We start from the raw sequence: 13,144 nt of genomic DNA on the forward strand, positions 1-13,144 counted from the left end.
GTATCCCGCAACAAGGTGGTATAACGGAAACCACAATGAGGGCATTCCCTATCGTCACCTGACATGCCGTGCATACACCGAGATGCCGTGTGAGGACGGAAGCCAATAAGTTGATCCCTAGCCCAGTAGATCTTTCGGTCAGGGACTCGTGCCCTAGCCCGCGACCGGCCGCGGACGGGCGCAGACGGGCTCGACTTTGGCGACACTTCGGCGCGCCTTCGTCGCGCCCGCTGCGCTTGTCCGCTGCGCTCCCGTAATGACATCTTCCTTTTGAAGCCCTCAGCCCGTCTGCCTCACAGCAACTGGACCGCTAACCGGTCACTCGCAGGCGGAAGCGGAAGTGACTGTCTCTCACCTCCACGCCCTCCGGAGTATACGATTTATTGCCTAGAGTGCCCCTGTAAAAAGTGGTATATAGGGAGTACCATTAACCCAACAATCCAATGCCAAGAAATCAAGTGCATACTAGAGGAAATTTTTTTTAAAGATTTAATCCGGTGTCGGACTGACTAACGCGTGTCGGCGTTACCGCCTTCCTCAGTGTCAGTTTCTCAATTCATTTCATGTGTTTAAATAAAGTTACAATTCTCAAAATAAAATCAAGCAGTGACATAGAAACAGTCTTCGCATTGAACAGAGATACGTTCAAGACGGGCAGACATCTTTGAATGTTGTTTCATCAAGTTCATAACAATCTAGTTACATGTATACATATTTACATAGGTGCCAATTACATAAAAAGAATTTCCTCAACAATGCTCTTATTTTTGCATTTCATAAGGTATAATTTCAATCTATTTCATTTTTTTCATGAAAAGGAATTACCCTATTGTATATACCGTTTCTAACTCGTGAATAACTTATTCTGCCCTGAATGGGCTCCCATCTTTCTTCATCCTAACAACTCATAATATAAAATATTAGTTGATGCTCACACTTATTCTGCCCTGAATGGGCTTACTACCTCTACTTCAAATACCCCATTGAGATATTAAAAATTACGTCTCTGCCCTTTAAACCTTCACAAACAAGAAAATAAGAATACCAAAGGAAAGAATTTGACCAAAATAACTTCTTCAAAAACATTTTCTTGTTACTATATATAGCACACCTCTCCAATTGGACAGATCTTATTGCCAATTGTACATCACATGACTTCAGATTGCAACACCACTAGCCAATGTGGACCCACATCTCCTCTTCATTGTTCAGTCCCTAAGGAGCCTTACTCTGTTACTTGATCATGTACTTAGACTCCAGGGTACGTAAGCGTTTCACTCTATCGCCACCTCTTTCTCCTCTCTCAACCTGGTCTAGGCAGAAGAATTTCAACTGCTCACTGTTAGAATGATACAATTGAAAGTGATGGGTGACAGGATATGTTTGATCTTTATTCCTAATTGACCGAAGGTGCTCTAGGATTCTTTTCTTGGTGGGGTGGATGCTGCTCCCAACATATCTGTTCCCGCAGGGGCACTCTAAACAGTAAATGGAGTGATCTGAGTTGCAATTAGGAAATTTGCCAATTTGTATTTTGGCCTTCACTCCCGGAAATGTATATTCCTTCACCTTTTTGCTTTTCTTACACGCCTTGCATTTCGTGCAAGGAAAGAATCCCCTGATTGCATCTGTCCTTTTAGGTTTTGCTCTATAGTGCCTTTGAACCAAATGATCTTTTAATGAGGTTCCTCTTCTATAGGTCACTAGTGGATTGTCTGGAATTAACTTCCCAACAACATTGTCTGATTTTAATAATCTCCAATTTTTTCTCAAAATCCTGGTTATTTCTGGTGATTTATCTGTAAAGTCAGTGATAAACCTCACTTGGATGTCTTTCTGTTCTCCTCCTTTCTTTCCTTATACCGTCTCAGATTTGTCAACTAGAAGTGAACTACGTTCTACTTTATCACTTCTCTCCTCTGCTCTGTCCACCGCTGTAAATGTAAATGTAAATGTACAGGAATTTATATAGCGCAAATCACCGAGCGGTTTCTAAGCGCTTGCTTAGGGAACCCGTCCTGGTATTCCCCTGTGAGATAGCCCCGGCAGGGTATCTGCAAGGTGAAAGCCAGGCATCCCACCGCGAGGGGCCGTTGTGGAGATTAAGCAAGCTATTGCCCAGAGTCGCAGAGTGTGAACCCGTGAATCGAGAAGGCACCGGAGCGAGAATTGTCGAGTCCATGGACATTTTAGGACTCAAGACCCCGCCGAGCCGGGAATTGAACCCTGGTCCTGGGCTGACCTCTGCTTTCAAGTCTGCCTCCTCTAACCAGTGAGCCACACTTCTCCACCGCTGCCTTCTGATACCCTTGCTTTGCAAATTCCAATCTAGCTTCTTTCTTAGCTGTTGCATATTCCTCTTGGGTTGAACAATTACATTTCATCCTAAGGAATTCTCCATAGGAAATGTTATTCACTACACTCCTTGGATGATAGCTACCTACATATACCTGAGAGCCTAGCTAGAGGAAAGGACAGCCACTACTCAATGTGGTTGGCTGTTGGAAGTAGTGTCTAGTGTATAACAAAGGAAAAATTGTTCCTTTTTTAGGTGTCCCCTCACTCACCGGGGTTGCCCCACGGTGACATGCTTCATCATTGGGGCCATCCCAGTCCTCTACGGGCTGGGGCGTGCTACGACTTGCGAAGTTACGTAGGAGCACTTAAATGGACTATGTGTGGTGCATGTGTATTTGTGGGGAGTGGACTATGTGATGAAATTAAAAGTTACCTACCCAGTAGGTTCCTAATAAACTTTATTCTGGCCTCTAGGTGGTAGTATTAAAAACGGGGTAGGGAGATAGGCTATCCTAAACTTAATGTGTCCAGATGTTCCTATCCACTCCTAAGTCGACATGTTTCGTGCATACCCCAAGCACTTCTTCGGGACTACACAGGGACCAGCCCTGTGTTCGCCACTCCTTACTCTATCAATGAGACATTCGTAAAAAGTTATAAACTGCAGCAAACTCTATTAAGTGCATGCATTTATACCTACGTATTTTGTTCCCAAAAACACGTGGTTCCTGAAAGATAGAAAACAACTTTAACATTCAAGGGGTGGTTGGCCCCATTAGTTAACACACACAGTTTTTTTCAGAAGTGATGTATTCTGTGATTATAGAACGCGAACTCATTGGCCGTGTTTTCATGCACAAAACACGTGATTGATTTCGTGCATATTCGAACGTGATTTAAAACATAACACCTATCATAGTGTCACACCCATACATTCAACAATCATACACACTCGTACATACTTTCTTTTGAGACCTAACTGGGCCCCATGGAGTCGGAGGGGTATCGGTATCCTCGCAACTCTAATGAGAGAAAAATGGAGTTGTTAAGTTCCCCAGTACTGTTCGCTCCTTAGGCAATGTCTCCGTTTCGAAAACGGCATTCCTTCGCGCTCTATTCTACTTACTTGTGCTCCGGTTACCTCCTGTTTTTAGGCACCTACTGTTTCTCCCTCCGGTCCGGATGTTATCGGACTGGAGGTTCCGAGTAGTTTAAATGCTGAAGGCAGTCGCGGTAGCCCCGCGCCGTCGAGGGAAACGCCCTTTGCGTAAGCTAGAGTGTGTAATTCTCCGCCCGTCTGCGTGGCGGCCATCTTAGGAGTGTCGGTCTTCGTAAATAGTCGAGATTAGGTGTCCAACACGACTATTCCTGCAGTTTGACCCTTCTAAATTAATTTATGGTGATCTACAAAGTGCTTGCTATATTATCAGGGTTTTGAACCACCGATTTTAAAAAATGGAAATAAAGTTCATAGATTGAGCTGATTATTCCGGTTCGTTAAAGCCACCCTTCCTAAAGGTATAGAGTGTCACCAACATCTTGTGGTCAGTTTTAGCTGGAAGAAAACAGAATTTTAGAGGGATCTTAACTCTCAGTGGTGGATCATTCATTCATTGATTGTGCAGTTATCGCCCAAAAGTGGCTGGGTCTGATATTATAATGTTTACATATATTTCTTATGTAAACTGTCCCCAGGGAATGTCATCATTCAATCCCACGATATGGGAGCGAAGCTTAAACACCCAGCGTTGTTCCTTTTCCAATAGTTTCTTTTCCATGTCAGCATGGAGTGGTTGTGTTTCCAGCACCACCCAGCGCATATCGTTGGGTGTGTGTGCTTTTTCCAAAAAGTGTGTTGTCATTTTGGTGTTTGAATGTTTGCACCTAAAGTTACTGCGATGTTCAACCATTCTGGTGTTGACCTTTCTGGTTGTCATTCCGATATAATGCAAATTGCACACACATGTAATCATGTAGACAACTCCTGATGTATTGCAGTTCGAAAACTGCCTTAACTCCCATTTCAGGCCTGTATTACAAATCACCTGTTTGGTGGTTTCTGTCAGGTGGCACACGCTGCAGTTGGAACATGGATGGTGTCCAGCTGGCAGGGGGTGCTGACGTCGGACTGGGCCTTCCATAGTTTTGGGGCGTGTGTGCACCATCAAGTCTTTCAGGTTTTTCCCTTTCCGATGACTGAACATTGGTTGGGTGATGTTAAGACCCCCGCTGTTCAGAGTTCTCCAATGTTTTTTCACGATTTTTGTCACCTGTTGTGAGGCTACTGTATATGTAGTAATGCAGATGGGCCTTCTCTCCGATGGATTTGTCGGCTTTTCCTTAGGTTTGTACTCCAACAATGCATCCCTATGGTTATTGGATGCCCTTTTCTTGGCTTTCTGAACAATCTTTTTTGGGTACTGTCTCTGATATAGTTTGTCGCACAATTCCTTGGCCTGCTTTTCATAGTCACATTTTTCTGAACAGTTCCTTCTTAGTCTCAGGAACTGCCCGAAAGGCAGGTTTTCACGGAGTTGGCGTGGGTGGAAGCTCTCAAAACTGAGTCGACAATTTCTAGACGTTGGCTTGAAATGTGTCGTAGTTGTTAGTGTCCCTTTCTCCGCTTTGATGTTTAGGTCTAGGAAGACTAGCTGTTCACGGCTCATTGTAGAGGTGAACTTGAGGAAAGGATCCTGGAGATTCAGCCAGTTTAGGAACACATCTGCCTCCTGCTCTGTTCTATTCCAGATGAGAATGACGTCATCTATGTAACGTTTCCACATCTGGATTTTGGTAGCATGGGGGTTGTCTGTATTCAGGATCTTTTTTGTCTCTAGCCAATGCACATATAAACCCGCTACGCTCGGTGCGAATGTGCTTCCCATGCTGGTTCCATGGGTCTGTTTGTATATGGTTTCCTGGAAAAGAAAGAAGTTCTCGGTGAGGGCAAGGCGGCAGCATTCCAGCACTACATGCCTAGGTGTTTTGTAATCCCATTGGCTTTCGAATAGAATGTCCTCTAGAATCTGTAGGGTCTCTCTGTGAGGCAAGCTTGTATACAGGCTCTCTACGTCGAGACCTATCAGTATCTGTGTCGTGGGGTCAAAAGGTAGGTCTTTAAGAAGGCACAGCACTGATTTTGTGTCCTGTAGATATGTTACTGTCTTCTGTACCAAAGGTCTCAAGTAAGCGTCCGCAAACTTGGATAAAGGCTCAAGTATTGATCCTATACCTGAGACGATAGGTCTCCCAGGTGGTTTTTCCAACCTTTTGTGGCGAACACAGGGCTGGTCCCTGTGTAGTCCCGAAGAAGTGCTTGGGGTATGCACGAAACATGTCGACTTAGGAGTGGATAGGAACATCTGGACACATTAAGTTTAGGATAGCCTATCTCCCTACCCCGTTTTTAATACTACCACCTAGAGGCCAGAATAAAGTTTATTAGGAACCTACTAGGCAGGTAACTTTTAATTTCATCACATAGTCCACTCCCCACAAATACACATGCACCACACATAGTCCATTTAAGTGCTCCTACGTAACTTCGCAAGTCGTAGCACGCCCCAGCCCGTAGAGGACTGGGATGGCCCCAATGATGAAGCATGTCACCGTGGGGCAACCCCGGTGAGTGAGGGGACACCTAAAAAAGGAACAATTTTTCCTTTGTTATACACTAGACACTACTTCCAACAGCCAACCACATTGAGTAGTGGCTGTCCTTTCCTCTAGCTAGGCTCTCAGGTATCTGGAAACAGAAACCCTTTTTCTGACTTTAATGACTGGAGGGCGAGCCAAGCTATTAAACCCTCTAACTCCCTTATTCCTTTCCAGCTACCTACATATAAAATGGAATTACTGTGATAAAGTGCAGTCTGGAGGGCACCATTTTCCACATACACTCTCAAGTCTAAGTACATGACTTCCTTTTTTCTTAAGGTACTTGTAAACTGGAGATTGCAATCATTATGATTTAATGCTTCAATGTAATCTTCTGCCTCCTTTTGTGGTCCACTCCAAATGATGAGTAAGTCATCAATATAGCGTGTCAACAAACCACTCTGTCAACCCATTTCTCATTAGTCCCCGTCCAGGCCACATGCTTCTCCCACCAGCCCAGGAAAAGATTTGCGTAGCTGGGGGTGAAGCACGTGCCCATTGCGGTACCCTGCTGTTTTATATACTGCTAACTTGCGAAGGTAAAACTTTTGCTGGTTAGGCAAAACTATATGAGTTCTGTAAGCAGTAAGTTCTGGTCTCGATTTCCAATGATCGTTTCTTCAAAAAGAATTTCATAGCCTCTAATCCTTTTTTATGTTCAATGCTTGTATACAGGCTTGTGATATCCAGTGTTTTTAACAACATTTTCTCCTTCCAAATAATTCCTTGTATAATCCTCAAATTTTATTTTGTGTCTTTTATAAAAGAACTCAAATCCTTCACCAAGGGAGAGATAAACAAATCAATGTACTTTGAGGTACTCTCCCAGAAGCTATTTTTAGAGGACACTATTGGTCATCCAGGAGGAAAATACTTTCCCTTGTGCACCTTCGGTAGGTGATAGAAGGTGGTCACTTCTGGATATTCACAGTTTAGAAACGTGTAGTCCTGTTGATCCAGGATACCTTTGTCCTTTCATTTGTTAATTAGTTACTGGAATAATTGGATACTTTTCTCAGAAGACAACTTGTTGATGGGAGAATAATGTTCAGAGTTTTGTAATTGCCGAAGGGATTCTTCCTCATATTGAACTTTGTTGAGAATCACCACATTTCCCCCCTCCCCCCTATATCGGAGGGTTTAATTATGATGATATCATCATCTATTAAGCTCATTATTGCTTCCCATTCATCTTTTAGAAGATTCCTTTTGTTGGTTCTAGATTTCTCAGTTTGTAGGTGTTTCAAGTCTTCCGTTATTAGTTCTTGGAAGTTGTCAATTCCATTGTGCGGAGTTCGTGGTATAATCTTTGATTTACTCTTCAAATTACTCCTACAACTCCTTTGTTCGATGCCTGTTTCTTCTAGCATCTGTGTATTCTCAATATTTGTTTATTCTTTAGAAGTGAGATCTTCATAGAGTTCATAAACATTTCTAAGGGTTTCCATATCACCCCCTGTCAAAGTATCTATTGATTCTGTTGTTTCTACGTGGATTCCTCCATGTCTCCGAGGATTCAACAAGTGAATTTTCATTAGTTTTATCTTCCGCACAAATTTGTAGACATCGATACGCGTTTGGGTGTCATCAAATTTCAGAGTTGGGCAGAATGTCAGTCCCAGTTGTAGTACTTGAATTCTTTCTCTGTCAAAACATGATCTGATATATTCAATACAGTTTGCTTATTACCATCTAATTCCATCTCCCTCCTCATTTGCTGCGTGTGATCATGGGCGTAGGTTTGTCGTCACAGACCTTTCTTGCCCCGTCTTGTTCTACTTCTTTTCTTTTCTCCGGCGGATGTGTTCTTGGCGCTGGGCGTTGTCTTATTCCACGCATCAGTTTGTATTCTTGAAAAAAAGTAGTAGGTTTTTCTGTACTAAGTACCTCCTTTTCTCCTACTGATTGTTCACCTTCTGATGCCTCTATCTCAGACTCAGAGATATCCGGTTGAGCTCTCACTGCATCTCTCGGGGCTTTGGCTGTTGTCTGGGTAGGTCATATTTCTTAGCAAATGTTAATATCCACCCAATATATATATATATATATATATATATATATATATATGTATATATTACGCTCCCAACTCTGTCAATTAATGACAGAAACTCAGGCACACAGGAAGCCACCATCAATTTGTTTATTCAGCAGATGGGATACGAAACAGACGCGTTTCGGATATACTCCTTCGTCAGTGTTACAAAGTTACCAATTCCACATCCGTTTTAAATGTTCCTGCTTCACTGAACATACGACAGCGAAGACGGGTTGGTAAAACAGGACCATTTCCGTTATGGCCGCCATCTTAGCCTAGTCAATATTCCAAATTTGTGAATCTTAGACTATAGGGGACAGATTCAAAATATATATGCATGTACATAGATTATACATTGTCAAAGCCAGTCAATAAAGCGCTCATGAACCGGAATGCAAAAAACAAAATCTCGCTGTGGATCGGCATTAGTCCACATTTGAGTGGGGCGGGGGAGCAATAAAGTTAATTTCACAATGAACAAATCTCACTTCAATAGTAATTCCCCATAGGACCCCAGAGTGGACAACATAATATAGCCGTGGATCGGCATAAGCGTCAAACCGTTCATGGATACCTTCATGGTATCATTGCATAATCCCAAAAGAATATAGATTACACAACAAAAAAACTTTCACACAATGGAGCAATATCATTTCCTATATCAAATCAAGATTTGTCTAAAAGGCTACATATGTAGTTAACCCAAATGAACTGTCAATTCCTCGCTACTATTTAGGCCTTTAGGTGTCTTGGTTTGCAGGTCTATGATGTAGCGTGATTCAAGCCTTCTCAAACGTTGTAATCTATTGCCCCCTCTGGGATGTAACAGAATGTGATCAATGCCATAGTATTGAAGTAACTCCCTATTGCTTTGGTGTTTTAAGGCAAAGTGCCGTGCTACAGGGTAGTTTTCATCCTTATTAACTATGGCACGTTGGTGTTCCAAAATTCTGACCTTCACATTGTGAACAGTACTCCCTATGTTTTTAAGTCCCCAGGGACACACCAAACAGTATACCACATAGGGAGTGAGGCAGGTGATGAATTTATTGATCTGTCTGGATTTCCCACATCCAGGGATCGTATAATTTAACACTCTCCTACTTGTGGCGCAGGCCTTACATTTTCCTCAGGGGAAAAAGCCCCTCATATCCTTGAGTGTTCCTGTTCGTGGTACTGATGGTGCTAGATGACTCTGTACTAGTATGTCTCTCAAAGATTTCGATTTATGAAAGGTCATCAATGGTGACTTAGGGACATCCATGCCAATAATAGGATCAGTTTGTAGGATGTGCCAATTGCGTCTCAAAATATGTCTCACATTCTGTGCATCCCTCGAATAGCCAGTAATCATCCGAAACTGGGCCTTATGTCCAGTTTTGGATGTGTCTCCTGTTTCAGCATCTGACTTATTAATCAACAGTTCTTTCCGTGATTTCGCTTGCACTTTCTGATAGGCAGACTGCAATATCCCTTGATTATATCCCTTGGTCTTAAACCTCGCCAGGCATTCAGTAGCTGCTTTCTGAAAATCCTCATCATGGGTGCAATTGCGTTTGAGTCGGAGAAGCTCTCCGTAAGGGATGCTTTTAATCAGGTTCGGTGGGTGACTACTATGTGCATGAAGGGTAGAATTCCCAGCCGTGGGCTTCCTATATAGCTCTGTACTCAAAACCCCCTCTTTGACAAATACTCTTAGATCCAAGTAGGTAACCGCAGTGGTACTCATCTCATGTGTGAATTGTAAATTCAATGAGTTCTTATTTAAGTCATTGATAAATTCCTCTGCCTCCCTGGAGGAGCCCCTCCAGATCAGGAAAAGATTGTCGATGTATCGACGCCATATAACCACATTATTGGTCCACCTGGTATTTGCCCCAGCTAGGGCCACCTGCTCCTCCCACCAGCCTACGAATAAATTTGCATAGCTGGGGGCGAAGCAGGTGCCCATCGCTGTCCCTGAGATCTGTCTAAACAGGTCTCCCTGAAATAGAAAGATGTTATTGTGTAGACAAAAGTTCACGAATTCCAATAACATATTGTTGTGTTCTGCAAACTTCAATGTTCTTTTCTTCATAGAGTAACTAATAGCTTGCATGCTCTGCGAGTGATCTATACATGTGTATTAACTCGTGATGTCAAGAGTAATTAGTATGAACGCAGGGTCCCAATCAATCATGTTAATTTGGACAATGAAGTCTTTAGTGTCTCTAACATAGGAGTCAAGTTTGATAACCCATTGGTGAAGGAATGAGTCTATGTATCTTGAAAGGTTCTCAGTCAATCCTCCCTTGGAAGACACAATAGGCCTGCCTGGCGGATCCACCAGACTTTTGTGCACTTTAGGGAGTTGATAGAAGGTTGGAATCAAAGGTTCACAGTTCTTTAGAAACAGATACTCATCTGTCTCTAACATAAGGTGGTTTCTCCATTTATTAATCAAATCATGGTAGGAAGAAATGCTTTCAAGATACTGTTCTTTAGTAGTTCTCTCGTAATATCTCCCATCATTCAGTTGTCGCAAAGATTTGCGACAATATTGCTCTCTCGTCTGAAGGACAATATTTCCCCCTTTGTCTGAGGGTTTGTATACTGTATTCTCCTCCTTGCTCATATTGCTTAGAATGTTTCTTTGTTCTCTTGTTATATTCTGCTGTTGAGGTGATCTGGTCTCAGTACTATATCTCAATTTATTGAGATCTTTGAGGACAGTCTCGGAGAAAGTGTCAATGGCGTCATAAGGAAGGCGCGGATTGAATTGTGAAGGGGGCTTAAAAGAGGTCATTGGTGCCTCCTGGTCAATACCAATTTTCCTGGATCTTGTGATTATGTCCCCTTGTGGTTGTCCTGTATCTTGATTCTCCGTACGTAGGTCCTCCAGCAGTTCCATCATGCTTAAGTCGTTAATGGAAAGGAGGTCAGTGTCCTTTACTGAAGATTTCAATTTCAGTTTTCCTGATTCTGCAATAGATGGTTTCATCTTGTGGAATTTATATAATTTCATTTTTTGAGTGAACTTATACAAGTCTATTCGAGTCTGAGTGAATTCAAATTTGTCATCCGGGCAGAATGTCAGTCCTAATTGCAATGTCTTTTCTTGGGCAGATGAAAGTTCATTGGGTGTCAGGTTGATGATGGTGAGATTGGCTTCAGCTTCTGATTCTACCACCTGTTGCCCCTGTTGCTGCGAGTCACTCGCTGCACAGTCTTCCCTCTGCCTCTGCCTCTTCCTCTTCCCCTTCCCACCGCCTCTTCTGGTTCGTCTTCGTTTTCTGGGGGTTTGTTTTTTCCTCCACAAAGCCATGCTTTTCTGATGAGATTGAACTCCAAATGAAAAGGAGTTTTAGTTTTCTCTGTTGTCAAGGATGCAATGTCTTCTCCCTGCTGTTCATCCTCGGTGACTTCGGATTCTGAGGTTTCCACCCTCACTTCAGGCTGCGGGGATTTTTTTCTATTCATCTCTCTTCGGGGACCATCTAATTTCCGAGCAAAAGTTAAGATTCTGCCCTGCGCGTAGTCGTGCCCTTCCCTCTCGAATTTTTCTTGTTTCCGTTGACGAATCTTGAGTTCGTACTTTTTCAAACGTAATTTCATTTCTTCCCTTAGTTTCTCAATTTACCAGTATCCGCCTCCTTCGCGATCTCTTGTTCAAGGATGCCAACTTCCTCAAGAGCAGGGGCTCTGTCGCTCCATGCGAATTTGACCAAAATATCAAGCATCCCTTTACAGGATGCCGCGATATATTCCGCCCATTGTTGTAATAACCGAGGGTCCGGGTTCTCATACGCGGGTACCGTGTATATCCGGAGACCACGAGGTACTCGATCAACATCCATGTAATTTTGGAGGGAAGTGGCCTCCCACCATTTTCTTATCTCCCTTTCGCACAGTCTCTCGAGTTTGGTAAACTGTTGGCGTAATTGATTGCCACCATTGCTTGCTGCGGCCGACACCGCTGGTCCTGTCGTAATTGGTTTCTTTTTAAAAATGTCGAGTGCCGCCTCACGGCGGTCCGACTCATCATACATATCCCAGTTGATGCTGAAAGAGTGAGATAAAGATTCACTCACTGTTTTTTTGATGATGTGGCTCCACATGCCTTGTCGCAGCCCCGTGTTGTTGCGATGATTTCTTCGAGGGAACAGCACCGTAAGATAGCCGCAGGTCGGGGACTCCTCCCAAATCGCGGTGGGTGTTGTAATCCTCCTAGGATACTGTTCACAATGTGAAGGTCAGAATTATGGAACACCAACGTGCCATAGTTAATAAGGATGAAAACTACCATGTAGCACGGCACTTTGCCCCTAAAACACCAAAGCAATAGGGAGTTACTTCAATACTATGGCATTGATCACATTCCGTTACATCCCAGAGAGGGCAATAGATTACAACGTTTGAGAAGGCTTGAATCACGCTACATCATAGACCTGCAAACCAAGACACCTAAAGGCCTAAATAGTAGCGAGGAATTGACAGTTCATTTGGGTTAACTACATATGTAGCCTTTGAGTCAAATCTGGATTTGATATAGGAAATGATATTGCTCCATTGTGTGAAAGTTTTTTTGTTGTGTAATATATATTCTTTTGGGATTATGTAATGATACCATTAAGGTATCCATGAACGGTTTGACGCTTATGCCGATCCACGGCTATATTATGTTGTCCATTCTGGGGTCCTATGGGGAATTACTATTGAAGTGAGATTTGTTCATTGTGAAATTAACTTTATTGCTCCCCCGCCCCACTCAAATGTGGACTAATGCCGATCCACGGCGAGATTTTGTTTTTTGCATTCCGCTTCATGAGCGCTTTATTGACTGGCTTTGACAATGTATAATCTATGTACATGAATATATATTTTGAATCTGTCCCCTATAGTCTAAGATTCACAAATTTGGAATATTGACTAGGCTAAGATGGCGGCCATAGCGGAAATGGTCCTGTTTTACCAACCCGTCTTCGCTGTCGTATGTTCAGTGACGCGGGAACATTTAAAACGGATGTGGAATTGGTAACTTTGTAACACTGACGAAGGAGTATATCCGAAACGCGTCTGTTTCGTATCCCATCTGCTGAATAAATGAATTGATGGTGGCTTCCTGTGTGCCTGAGTTTCTGTCATTAATTGACAGAGTTGGGAACGTAATTTATT

The sequence above is a fragment of the Lissotriton helveticus genome, chromosome 7 (assembly GCF_964261635.1).
Source record: "Lissotriton helveticus chromosome 7, aLisHel1.1, whole genome shotgun sequence".
In the NCBI taxonomy this organism is placed as follows: Eukaryota; Metazoa; Chordata; class Amphibia; order Caudata; family Salamandridae; genus Lissotriton; species Lissotriton helveticus.